Source organism: Jatropha curcas, chromosome 2 (assembly GCF_041381405.1).
Source record: "Jatropha curcas cultivar XTBG-Jc1 chromosome 2, XTBG_Jcur_1.0, whole genome shotgun sequence".
Taxonomy (NCBI): domain Eukaryota; kingdom Viridiplantae; phylum Streptophyta; class Magnoliopsida; order Malpighiales; family Euphorbiaceae; genus Jatropha; species Jatropha curcas.
This window is the reverse complement of record NC_143152.1, coordinates 8,694,982-8,709,719: the sequence shown is the minus strand read 5'-3', so window position 1 is coordinate 8,709,719 and position 14,738 is coordinate 8,694,982. Positions and strand designations below refer to the sequence as shown.

Below are 14,738 nucleotides of genomic sequence, written 5' to 3'. Positions count from 1 at the left end.
TGATGAGCCACGTGGACTGTGTCTAACTGATTGTTGGAAGTAACCTTAACCAATATCTGAATATGCTGTACTCAAGCACGCTGAATCATTCTACTCCATTCTATAGCATGCCTTCACCAGCATCGTTCACTGTGGCACGAGTTGGATTTCAGTAAACGCGAGGTGATAAGAAACTTTTTAGCCACTTTTTAACGTTCATACGGATTCATCTTGGTTCGGGTTCTACCTGCTTTAATTTTCTTAAAACAAATTTATGTATATTTTTTTTGTTTTTAAATGTATATTTATACAATAAATTAAGACTCCGTTTGTTTGTATAAAATAATTTACAGAAAAGTATTTTTCATAATTTTTCAATATTTGGAACATTAAAAGAAAATAAGTCAAGGGAATTAAGGTGTTGATCAATGGAAAATAAGTTAGCAATTAAGGAAAATAACTTATCTAGAAAAACATTTTCCTAACTTTATTCATAATCCAAAATTAGTCTTTTTGATCCACCAAGGAACATTTCATCTGTTGAAGAGTGCAATTGTGGGCTCGCTCTCTTTTGGAAGCATAAAAAATGTGTCAATTGGCTTTTTTTTTTTTTTTTTTTTTTTAAGAAATGTTTAAAATATATTTTACATGATATTTTACTTTTAAATAATCATTAAATTATTTTAACAATGTATTTAAATCATACCATTTAAAATATATAATTTAGCAATATATTTTAAAGTAATTGTAGTATTTATATATTATTAAATTATCTTTAATGTAGATTGCTTATTAATTATGAATAATGTAATAGGTGTAAACACATTATTTATATAATGAAAAATTAAAATTTTTAATGCTATATCAAATGTTATTTTCCAAGAATGTTTTATGTAAAACCAAACATGGAGTAGCTCTACTTTTTGAATAACATTCACCAAAGCAACGATAAACTTTATGGTGGAAAAGACTCGAACTCAAAACTTTCTACTCCCTACATTTTCTATAAAAGGTAGGAACACTATTTAAACCACATCTGATTGGCTTAACTGAATAATTTTTTAATCTTATACCTAATTATATATATATATATATATATATATATATATATATATATATATATATAATCCTGAAATAAAAAAAAAATCTTCAAACAACTTATTTGGCATCCCTTCTTTAAGTATTTCTATTTTTCTCTTTTTTTTATATAAATTTTCTCATTTCTAATTAATTTTTAAACATTTCTAAAATATACGATATCTAAAATTTTAAATATTTAATACTTTAAAATTTTTTGAATTTCGCAATTAAAACTTTTAAAATTTTTGAATTCCTTTTTCTTATTTGTATCTATCTACATGTACCTATATCTATCTATATATACTTCGGTTAATGATTTTTTTTCAAAGTGGTTTTCTCTTTTTTCTTTTATTGCTTTTCAATTCTCTGAATTTTGATTATTACTTTATTTATTTATTTCTTTATATATATGTTTGTTCAATTCAGATATGTTATTGCATTCTTCTTCGATTCGATTGAGATAATGTTAACTTTTTGATTTCATTTTTTATTTTTTTCTTTTTAAGATTTTTTAACTTTTTGTGTAATTTTTTATGGTATCCTTTTTTTTCTTTTTTTGCATCACATAACATTTCTCGTCTTTAATCTTATTTCTTTAATAATATTTTATTTGTTATGTAACAATTGTATGTGCAAGTGTAGGTATGAAAACTATCATGTTGATGAAGATGGAGGCGAAGAAAAAGTTAACTGCAAATCCATTTATGTATTTTTTAAATATTTATTATATTTTTAGCAAATTGTGGAAAATTGTAAATTTTAAATTTTTTTTATTCATTGCTTCATATTCATACATATATATATATGTAAATTTTTAATTATTTATAATTATTTTGATTCATGTGTTATATTATATTAATTTTTTTGTTCTCCATTATTGAGTTAGTATATTGCATATAATTCAAGTATTTCATATTAAAATTGGAGATGGGAATATAAGTATAATCTATACTTATTATTTATTTATTTATTTATTATTATTATTACTATTATATTATTATTTTACCATTTAAATCAAATAGTAAATATCATTATTATTGAAGTTTTATATATAGAGCAAAATGAACATTTACATTATTTAAAAGGGAAAAAGGAAAGAAAAATTAAATTCAATAAACATATTTAAAATAACAAAGAGATCTTATAAATTAAAAAATAAATATATTTAATAAATTAAACAAAGAATTGAGAATATATTATTATTATTTATAATTAAAATAAGATTTTTATCTAAATTTTAATTATCTAAATATGAAAAAATTATATCTAATAATTATATTTTAAAAATTAATATTCATTTACAATAAATATCTATATTTATATTTCAATTTTGAATTTGTAATTTTTTTTATTATATCACTTAAGATATTTTTTTACAGTTTAAAAATTATTATTTATTTAAAATAATTAACAGTTTTTATATTTATATTTAAATATTTGAATTTCTTTTTGTTTTATGTTGGATTTTTTTTTTGTGTTCTTTTATTTATATTGATTATTTATGTTTTTTTTTTTTTTTGAAGATGATCTATTTTTACATCTATATATCTTTCAAATTTAGAATTTTGCAAAAAATTTTAACTAATATTTATGTCTTTTATATTGTATGTATTTACCCTATTTTAGTTTTTAATATACTTTTTATAATTTTTTTTTTCATTTCCCTAAAGTTGTAGGATTCTTTTATAAATATTTATTTTTATATATTCAATAAAAAATAACCTCTAATATTATATACAATAACAAAGTAACAATCAATCCATGCAATTGTTGGGTTTTTAGGGAAGAAAAAATGAAAGTGCATAAGATGATTAACAATGTTTAGCATTTCACTGAATTAACCATAATGCAGATTTTCTGCATAAAATTTGATATTTTTGTTCTCAGGATTAATTCACTTGTAAGCCTATAAATATTTTTAGGAGTATTTTTAGGTCGGTCTTAATTCACTTGTAAGCCTATAAATATGCATAGCTTTTTGTTAATTCAATGAAGTGCTAAACATTGTTAATCATCTTGTGCATTTCCATTTTTCCTTCCCTAAAAATCTAACAATTTTGGTATTAGAGAGGTGCTTCAAATGCTAGATTAAAAATTTTAATTGTTAATTATTGTAATAAAAAATATTATGTTTGAATTAAGAGGGAATGTTAGGATTAATTCAAAATAATATTATTAAAAATATTTTGAGATTTTAATTTTAGTTAGTGTGGATTTTCTGCATAGAGTTTGATGTTGTTTTTATTATGATTAATGATTTTTAGAAGTATTTTTAGGTCTTACTTGATTCACTTGTAAGCCTATAAATAGATATATCCTTTTGTTAATTCAATGAAGTGCTAAATATTGTTAATCATCTTCTGCATTTTCATTTCTCCTTCCCTAAAAATCCAACTTTTTTGCTACCAGAGCCTATCCCTTTGGGCCAAAAAAAAAAAAAAAATACAATGGCCACAAACACTATTCCATTTTCTTCCCCACCAATTTTTGTTGGTAAAAATTATCAGCTATGGGTTGTTAAAATGAAAGTTTATTTACAAGCTTATGACTTATGGGAGCACGTTGACAAAGAAAAAGAAATCCCTCCATTGCCATCCAACCCAACTATGGTTCAAATTAAGAACATAATGAAGAAAAAGCCACAAAATTTAAAGCAAAACCTGCCTTCACTCTTCTGTTTCGGACATAATTTTCACAAGTATTATGACATGTGAAACAACAAAGGAGATATGAGACTCATCAAAAAATGAGCATCAAGGCAACGAGGAAACGAAATTGATGCAAGTTTTGAATCTCAAAAGAGAATTTGAGATGCAAAAAATGAAAATATCTGAATGTGTCAGAGAATATGTTAACAATCTCATGTCCATTATTAACAAAATTAGATTACTTGGTGAGGAATTTCTTGAAAGAAGGGTGGTTGAAAAAAAAATTCTTTTTTGAGTATTGGAGAGATGTGCTTCAAGAGAACATTGGAGAGATGTGCTCCAAAAAAAAAAAAAGTGATAATAGGTGCATCAATATTTGAAGAGAAGTACTTCAAAAAAAAAAAAAACAATTAAAATTCATTTGCTAGTTTGATGAGAAGTGCATCAATATTTGGTGAGAAGTGCATCAAAATGATGAGTTGGAGAGAGGTGCTTCGAATGCTAGATTAAAAATTTTAATTGTTAATTATTGTAATAAAAAAAATATTATATTTGAATTAAGAGGGAATGTTAGGATTAATTCAAAATAATATTATTAAAAATATTTTAAGATTTCAATTTTAGTTAGTGCAGATTTTGTGCATAAATTTGATGATTTTGTTATTAGGAGTATTTTTAGGTCTTACTTGATTCACTTGTAAGCCTATAAATAGTCATATCCTTTTATTAATTCAATGAAATGCTAAACATTGTTAATCATCTTGTACAACGCGTTGGCTTCCTCCTAGTTAGATATATACAATTGGCAGGTCGATGTTTGTAACATCCCTTCTCGGTCCATCCGTAAACCCGAATGAACCGAACCGAGACGCTACAAACTGGTTGACTGTATGGCCTGACATGCTGAAATCATAATGTATATTTACAAAAATAATGTAATTTATATTTACAAAACATGGTACTAGTTTACAAAATGGAATGGGCCCAACTGTGTGCCCTGTACATGCCATAAAAAGGAGAGACAAAAGGTACACATTAAAAGGAGTAGCTACCCTGAAGACGAGTCTTCTAGATGAACTGCAGCAGTTGTAAGCTAACTCTCTACGGTCCAAACTCAGAACCTGCGAGTTAAACAGGTAACTCGCTGAGCAAATAAAGCTCAGTGGATATCTCAACATATAAAGAGACAATTAAGCACATACATAGATAGAAATAAGCATGTAACTGCATATGAATAATTAAACATATAAGCACATATAGCATGATCCTTTCATTATACCTTGATTATCTTTTGTACTGTTTGTAATACTGTATGATTCATGAAATGTTATGTCAAGATATCTGAATGGCTCCATAAGGTTATAGTGAAACCGAAGTGATAAGAAAAACTGTATGAAACTGGATGAATACTGTATGCTTGGCTGCTATGGCCCATATATAATCATATCCACTCAACGGCCTGTAGCCGGAGTACCAAACTGTATGAGGTGCAGATCTGCTATCCTATGTCGCGACATAGCCTTATCTACATGGTTTCTACCTAACCTCAATGGAGCATAATGTTGGTATGTCAAATAATATCACACAACATCATAATAATAGCTCATAACTTCATAAATCATAATGTTGATTTGATTTCACATCATTTGCATGCTTGAATGTTGTTTTGATACATGTTCTCATGTTGTATTTTGATGTTAAAATGATTGGAGGCATATAAGTGAAGCAAAGGAATACAATTGCATTGAAAATGAAATCCAAAAGTGCATGAAAGCACAAGTCGCGAGCGCGCCTTGCAAGGTCGCGAGCGCGAGATGCACAAATGAAGGTCAGTGTGTTATCGGGTGAAAGTCGCGAGCGCGTACTTGAAAGTCGCAAGCGCGTAGAGTGCAAAATGAGAGACAGTGAGTTCCCAGGCCAAATTCGCGAGCGCGCGATGAAGGTCGCGAGCGCTTACAGGCCAAGGGCCAAGTACCGGAGCGCGCACTTGAAAGTCGCGAGCGCGAGAAGTGCCAAATGAGAGTCAGAGAGGTTGCGAGCACAAGTCGCGAGCGCGCACTTGAAAGTCGCGAGCGCGAGATGTGCCAAATGAGAGTCAGAGAGGTTGCGAGCACAAGTCGCGAGCGCGCACTTGAAAGTCGCGAGCGCGAGATGTGCCAAATAAGAGTCAGAGAGTTTCAGGTGAAAGTCGCGAGCGCGCAGTGCAAATTCGCGAGCGCGAGGAGGCAACGCGAACTGGCCATGCAATTCGCGCGCGCGCATCGCGTTTTTCAGCCTGCACCATCTGTACTCTTTTGGTCATATCTCTCAATATACAACTCCGATTTGGATGATTCAAAAACCCATGTAAAGCTAACACATAGAGGAACAAATAACTCTTCTATGACACTTCCTAATTCCATCATTAAATGGGGTCAAAATCAATATGAAGTTACTGGTAAAATTTCCAGTACCAGTAACTCCCCTGTTTTCTCACCATTACCAGTCCTCCCACTCAACATAAAGCAATATTGTCTCACAAGCAACACACCACACAAATTCTCATGCAAAGAAAGTGGAAAATGACAAGAGATATCAAACCTTTACTCCAAAAAGCTTGAGTTCTTCTTTAGCTTCTTTTTTCTACAATCTTTGAACTCCCTTCACCTATAAATAAGAATTCTTATAACTTATCTACAATATAGCTCACTTAGAGGTTGAATAATATAAAGCTTCAAGAAATTTTACTTACTTGGAGAAAATTGAGGTTGGCTTAAACTACTATGAAAATGGATGGAGAAAGGAAGAAAGGAAGAAGATGAAGATAAGGATGAAAAATGGGAAAGTGAAGTGATAATCACGGGTAGGCCATCAAAAATAAAGGGATTTTATGTAAAACTTACTAAATGGTACCTCAATTAGAAAAAGGCTACAACTTAATACCCAAGCTTGATTTTTTTTTTTTTTTTTGCAAGTCAATCCTCACCCATATGCTTTGATCTTTTCTCTCAATCAAGTAACTCCACTAATAAACCCACTCTACCCCAACCGGGTTTGGTTCAACTCGACTCGACTCGACTCGACTCTATGCTAAGACTCGACTCGGAAGGATGTCACAATGTTACTGTTGTGGTAACAGTAAATTTCCCACTTAGCCTTTTAGTTATTTATTAATTACATTTTCATCCTATAATGTTTTCTTAATCCTTTTATTATTCTTCAATTGCATGTTTGCCACAATAGTATTTTACTCACTTAATCTTTTTATAATTATCTAATTAGATTTTTATCGAATATAATTTTTTCACGTAACTTTTTTTAGTATTCTTTAATTATATTCTTGCCATAACTTAAATAATTATTCATTTAAAATTTCTTAAATTAATTTTTTAATTTATATAAGCAAAACTTAATGTGATTTTTTTCATTGCATTTTTTTAAAAGCATAATTATTATTATGAAATATAAGAAATAGAGAGTATATATAGAAATATAATAGATAAAATAAGAGAGAGTAGAGAGAAATTGATTTTGTATTAGGATCTTAGTTACTCAATCCATAGGAGTACATAACTAATTATAGGATACAAAAAGTAATCTTTAAAAGACATAACCTTACACTAAAGGATATAACACTTTATTCCAAATGACATAACTTTTGGAGAAATAAATAATTCTCTAATAAATTTTTAATGGACATCCATTATATTATATAGTTTTATAACACTCTCCCTTGGATGTCCATTATGTAGTGAATACGCCTTATTAAAACCTTACTAGGAAAGAATCCAGCGAAAAAAAATCTTAATAAAGGAAAAAGAGTATTGTATTTTTTGTGTCTTAAAAATTTACTTCTTTCCCTTATGAAGGTCTGCTTTTAGAACATTAAGCTGATGCATACCTATCTTTTATACCATTTTCTTGAATGTTGAAGTTGGTAGAGACTTGGTAAATAAACCTGCCATATTATCATTTAAACGAATCTGTTGTACATTAATATCACCATTCTTCTAAAGATCATATGTGAAAAAGAACTTTGGTCATGCATGTTTGGTTCTATCTCCCTTATTGAATCCTCCTTTTAACTAGGTTACGCAAGCTGCATTATCTTCATATAACACTGTGAATATATTTTTGCAAGATAAACCACATTTTTCGCGAATAAAATGAATCATACATCTCAGCCAAATGCATTCTCGACTTGCTTCATGAATAGCTATTATTTCTGCATGATTTGAGGAAGTAGCAGTTATAGATTGTTTTGTAGATCGCGATGATATAGCTGTACCTCCACAAGTAAATAAATAGCCTGTTTGAGATCCTATACTGTGTGGAGCAGATAAATACCCTGCGTCTCCATAATCAATTAAATCAGGACTAAATTCATTGGAATAAAATAAACCCATATCAATTGTCCCTTTCAAATATCTCAAGATATACTTGATCCCATTCCAATGCCTCCGAGTAGGAGTAGAACTATATCTTGCAAGTAAAATTAACAAAAATTGCTACATCTGGTCTTATAGTATTGGCAAGATACATAAGTGCACCAATTGCACTTAGATATGGTACTTGAGGACCAAGAAGTTTCTCGTTCTTTTCTGCAGGTCACAATGGATCTTTATTTACATCAAGTGATTGAACAACCATTGGATTGCTTTATGGAGGAGCTTTATCCATACAAAATCATTTTAAAATCTTTTCTGTATAGGCAGATTGATGAATTAAAATTCCTTTTGGTAAATGCTCAATTTGTAAATCGAGATAAAATTTTGTCTTCCCTAGGTATTTCATTTCAAATTCTTTCTTTAAATACTTAACTGCATTTTAGAGCTCTACTAAAGTTCCGATAAGATTTATATCATCAACATATACAGTAATAACAACAATTTCAGATGTTGATCTTTTAATAAAAACACATGGACAAATTAGGTCATTTATATAACCTTCCTTTACCAGATATGTATTGTGGCGATTGTACCACATGCGCCAGATTGCTTTAATCCATACAAAAACCTTTGTAATTTGATTGAATATAATCCTCTGGAATTTGACTTATATGCTTTAGGCATTTTAAATCATTCAAGAATTTTCATATAAATGTCATTATCAAGTGAGCCATATAGATAGGTTGTAACCACATCCATTAAATGCATTTCAAGTTTTTCATGCACGGTTAAATTGATAAGGTATCGAAAAGTAATTGCATCCATAACAGGAGAATATGTTTCTTCATAATCAATACCAGGTATTTGCGAAAATCCTTGTGTCGCAAAGCGTGCTTTATACCTTGTAATTTCATTATGTTCATTTCGCTTACGTACAAAGAACCATTTGTATCTGATCGATTTCATACTCTTTGGTGTCTGGACTATTGGTCCAAAGACTTCACGTTTGGCGAGTAAATTTAATTCAAATTGAATTGCATCCTTCCATTCTAACCAATCATGCCTTTGTTGATATTCTTTAACAGACTACGGTTCAATATCTTTACTATCTTTCATGACATCAAGTGCAACATTATAAGCAAAACATCATCAATTACTGTTGTCGCTTGATTTAGATTGCTTCTTGTACTGACAAAACTTATTGATTTTTCCTCATTTTCGTGATGTTCATGTAAATGATTTTCTTCAAGAATATCATCATGAACAATCATATCTTGATCCATTTCATTTGACTCTTCAAATAGTGCTAGGATTATTTAATGTTTTCTTCCTTCTAGATTTTTGTCTTTAGAGCCCAATGGTCTACCATGCTTCTGGTGTACATTAGATTCACTAGCAATAGCGCTAGTGGATGGTCCTGCAGGGACATAAATTCGAATGGAAACATTAGCAGCTGGAATATATGATTTGGTTATTCATTTCAAATCAGTAAATGCGTCTGGCATTTGATTTGCTATTCTTTGCAAATTGATGATCTTTTCAACCTCTTGCTCACATATAGCTGCACGAGGATCAATATAATATAAAGATGAAACTTTCCATTCAAGTTTCCTTTTTATTTCCTTTTTCTCTCCCATTAAATCTAGAAAATTGTTTCATCAAATTGACAGTTAGCAAAACGAGCTGTAAATAAATCTCCTGCCAATGGTTCGATGTAACGAATAATAGAGGGTGATTCATACCCAACATATATTCCTAACCTTCTATGAGGACCCATTTTGGTACATTGTGGTGATGCTATTGGCACATATACAACACACCCAAAAATTTTTAAATGAGAGATATTCGGTTCATGATCAAAAGCCAATTGTAATGGGGAGAATTGATGATAATTTGTTGGCTTAAGACGAACAAGTACTGCTGCATAAAAAATAGCATGGCCCCGAACAGAAGTTGGTATTTTTGTTCTCATAAGCAATGGTCTTGCAATCAATCGGAGACATCTAATAAATGACTTTGCTAGGCCGTTTTATGTATGAACATGTGCTACAGGATGTTCAATAGTTATTCTAATTGATAAATAATATTCATTAAAAGCATGAGATGAGAATTCTATAGCATTATCAAGGCGAATAGATTTAATTGGATGATCTGGAAACTGAGCCCATAATCGAATTATTTGTGCAAGTAATCTCATAAATGCCAGGTTGCGAGATGATAATAAGCACACATGAGACCATCTTGAAGATGCATCTATTAGGACCATAAAATATCTAAATTGTCCACTAGGTGGATGTATAGGTCACAAATATCCCCATGGATGCGTTCTAAAAATGCAGGTGATTCATTTCCAACCTTGGTTGGTGATGGTCTAATAATTAATTTGCCTTGATAACAAGCAACACAAGAAAAATCATCATTTGTAATAATGTTTTGGTTAATTAAGGGATGAGCATATAAATTATTAATTATTATTCTCATCATTATGGATCTAGGATGTCCTAATCGATTATGCTAATGTATGAAAATATTTAGATCAGTAAACTTCCGGTTTACTGTAGAATGTGTCTCAATTGCACTAATTTTTGTATAGTACAAGCTAGATGATAAAGTTGGTAGTTTTTCCAATACATATTTCTTTCCTGAGACATTACCAGTAATGCAAAGATATTCGATATTCATTTTATTTATTGTCTCAATATGGTATCCATTTTTGCGGAAACTTAGTAAAGTTTTGCGAGATTAGATTTGGAAGAAAACAATGCATTACGTATAACAAATTTTGTTCCCTCAGGTAGAAATACGGTGGCTCTTTCGGAGCCTTCAATTAAATTTGTACTACCAGATACTGTATTAACACTTGCTTTTTCCATAAGCAAATGAGAAAAATATTTTCTATTTTTCAATATAGTATGCATAGTTGTGCTATCAATTAGACACATCTCTTCATCATTGAATTTTAATTCAAACGAAAATTTTGGAACATCCATACTATCTTCAAAGAAAAGATGATACACAATGTTAGAAATATATGAAGTAAAAATGTATATGAAATTTAACATAATAAAATAAAACATACAACATTTTTTATATTATATGATAAAGAGTAAAAATTTAAGAAATTATTTGACAATAATTACATAAAGTTAAACACACATAGAAGCATTTAGATAATTAACTAGCAATTTTATCACCAATCAAATTATCAATCCTGCCCTCAGGGTGTTCGAAAAAATCTACCACATCCAGATGAGTTATGTTAAATCTCAGCATCATTAGCATCTAAAACAAAATTTGTTTCTGCTTCTTTGTCTTTCCTTTTTAATGATGCTTGATAAAGATCAATTAAATGTTTTGGTGTATGACAGGTATGAGACTAGTGCCCCTTCTCACCATATCTAAAGTATAAGTCCTTGGAATTTTTAAATGACATTATTTCTTGTTTCTCATCTTTCTTTTTCTACTTTTGGTGGTGAGAATTTGATGAAGTACGGGTACGATCATTACGATTATAATATATATTTCTTTCTTGACCACGACCACGATTGGGACCATGACCTTTTTCATATTTAGAGTAGTAAGCAAAAACCTCATTCGCTTTAGGGAATGGGGTAAAGCCAGTTGGTCAACTTTCATGATTTTTCATTAATAATTTATTATTTTGTTCAGCCATAAGAAGGCATGAAATCAGTTCAGAAGATTTTTGAAAGCCTTTCTCTCGATATTGTTGCTGTAGGAGCAAATTCGAGGCGTGAAAAGTGGAGAACGTTTTCTCCAACATATCTTTATTAGTAATATTTTCTCCGTACAGTTTTAATTGTGAAGTTATTCTAAACATAGAAGAATTATACTCACTGATTGTTTTGAAATCTTGTAGCCTCAAGTGCATCCAATCATACCTTGCGTTTGGAAGAACAACCATTTTTTGATGATCATACCTTTCTTTTAGATTATTCCACAAGATAAGAGGATCCTTAACAGTTAGATATTCAATTTTCAATCCTTCATCGAGGTGGAGGCGAAGGAAAATCATTGCTTTGGAACGGTCTTATTTTGATGCTTAATTTTCATTTTTGATGGTATCTCCAAGACTCATTGCATCTAGATGAATTTCAGCATCCAACATCCATGACAGATAATTCTTGCCCGAAATATCAAGGGCAACAAATTCAAGTTTTGAGAGGTTTGCCATAGAGAAGAAAGAAGGAAGTAAAATTTCTTTTACCTTAAACTTAATGCAAAATAGATGCTCAAAAATGGCAAAGTCTCATTGTGGGTCCCGTATACATATGGCACAACCCAAGGGGGGTGAATTGAGTTTTCTAAAAATAAAAATTTAACTTATAAAAACAAAATTAGAATTCTGTTGCAATGGAAATAGAATGCATTTGTGAGAATAAGTTATTACGATTAGAACTTCCTCACAAAGCTCTATGCAGAAAATAGAAAGACTTTGTAAAGAGTAGCTATTGATTAGAACTACTTCACAATATCTTAATCAATTTCAAAACTACTTTATGAAGGAAAGTTATTACGTTTTTTAACTACCTCATAAGGTTTAGACAAATATTAAAGAGGATGTGAGAGATAGTTATTGAATTTCTAAACTGCTTCACAAAACTTTAAGTAAACTTAGAAAACTGATTAAAACCCAAATTGTGAAATATACTGAATATAGAAGAACAGACTAGAACTTGGTATATTCACAATGCAGAAGTCCAGAGTTCTAATGTTCAATAAAGATAAAGCTTATTCAAGTTCAGAAACAGAAATTCATTAACAACTTTGCATTTCTAAAAAGTTAACAGATGTGTAAATAGAATAAAATCTAGCAGAACTTCAGAAAATAAAAAGAAGATAAACACAGAGATTTATAGTGGTTCGGCACTAACTCGCCTATATCCACTCCTCAAGACTCATCTTGAGATCCTCCACTATGTTATCTCTTTTCAAGGGTAAGAGACAAACCAACAATATAAGGAAATAGATCAACACCTAGATCTAACATTTGTCCCACTAGAGTTTTCAAAGGTTCTAGTCAACCTCAACCCTTTCTGTTTTTACAGAGAACGGAAACTCACATCAAGATATTAGAATCTCACACAAGGAGAAGGTCGCTTGATAACTTATACCACCATAGCTTTTCACCTAAGCTATTACACAAAAGTTTTTCAATTAAAAAGTTTGTCTACAACAAATTACAGAATCTATATAGACAGAGAGAAATGCAAATATAAGCACAGGAAAAACAGAAATCAAGATTAGAAAATCGATTTAAAGATCAGAACTATTTTTCGAAAGATGTTATAAAATTTTCTTTTCTCTTTAAAAATATTTCTTGAAGCAAGAAGACGAAAAGAAACAAGGGGTTTTTGAGAGAGAACTTTGAGAGATTTAAAACATATGATCAATGGACTCTTACTCTTAAAATAAAATACCCACGTTTTCATAAGAGAAAAATGTTTTATATGGGGGATGAAGATCTCATTTAGAAAGCATAAAATCTTTTAGTTTAAGGAATATTTTTTACATTCAAAAATAAGAGATACGAAAAGATCTTTAAATATTTGTTGCCAAAAATATTTGAGTCAAAAATCTTTTCATTTAGCAAAGTAGAGTAAATAAAAGATTTGACTTTCCTTTTTATAAAATGATTTTCGAAAATGCAAAAATATGCAAATCTCTTTCAAATATTTTGTTACCAAAAATAATTAAGCCAAAATCTTTTTCACATAGGTAATTAAATTTAAAAAGATCAAGATTTGACTTTTATTATTAAAGTAATTTTCGAAAATAATAAAAGATATACAAATCTCTTTTAAATATTTTGTTACCAAAAATAATTAAGCCGAAATCTTTTTCAAATAGGTAAATAAATTTTAAAAGATTAAGTTTTGACTTTTATTATTAAGGTATTTTCCGAAAATCCTTTTGGGAGAGAAGAAAAATATTTTTGTGCTTATAAAAGAATATTCTCTCTATCCTACAAAATATTCTAAGATACTAATCACTAAAAAGAAATCTTCAATAACCTTTCATGGTCTTCAAAATCTTGGATTTGTAGAGACTTGCCTTCTTTAGCAATTCTCATATTAAAAAAATTCTGCATAAATTAATATTAGCACATACAAAAATATTAAATTTATTTATTTTGCATGATCATCAAAATCTCAAAATACAATTGACCCTTGAGCCAATACTCGTGCTAATAATGTATTATGAAATATAAGAAATAGAGAGTATATATAGAAATATAATAAATAGAATAAGAGAGTAGTACAGAGAAATTAATTTTGCATTAGAATCTTTGTTACTCAATCCATAGGATTACTGAACTATTTATAGAATATAAAAAATAATCTTTAGAAGACATAATCTTACACTAAAAGATATAACCCTTCATCCTAAATGACACAAGACTTTATTCCAAAGGACATAACTTTTGGAGAAATAAAGAATTCTATAATAAACTTTTAATGGACATCCATTATATTATATAGTTTTATAACAATTATAAATAATTTGAATAGTTAATCCTGTAATATATGAAATTGATACACCATTGATTTATATGTAAAAAATATTAATGGATAACTTTTTTCCATTAATTTTTAATTTGATTTATTTTCATACTTTTTCATTTTTTTTAGACCCAATTAATCAA

The 14,738-nt window shown here is 29.4% G+C and overlaps 1 pseudogene; it reads right to left on the bottom strand.

Annotated features, from left to right (window-relative positions):
- Nucleotides 1–11,333: 11,333 nt before the first annotated feature.
- Nucleotides 11,334–12,266, bottom strand: LOC149498192 (uncharacterized; annotated as a pseudogene).
- Nucleotides 12,267–14,738: the final 2,472 nt, after the last annotated feature.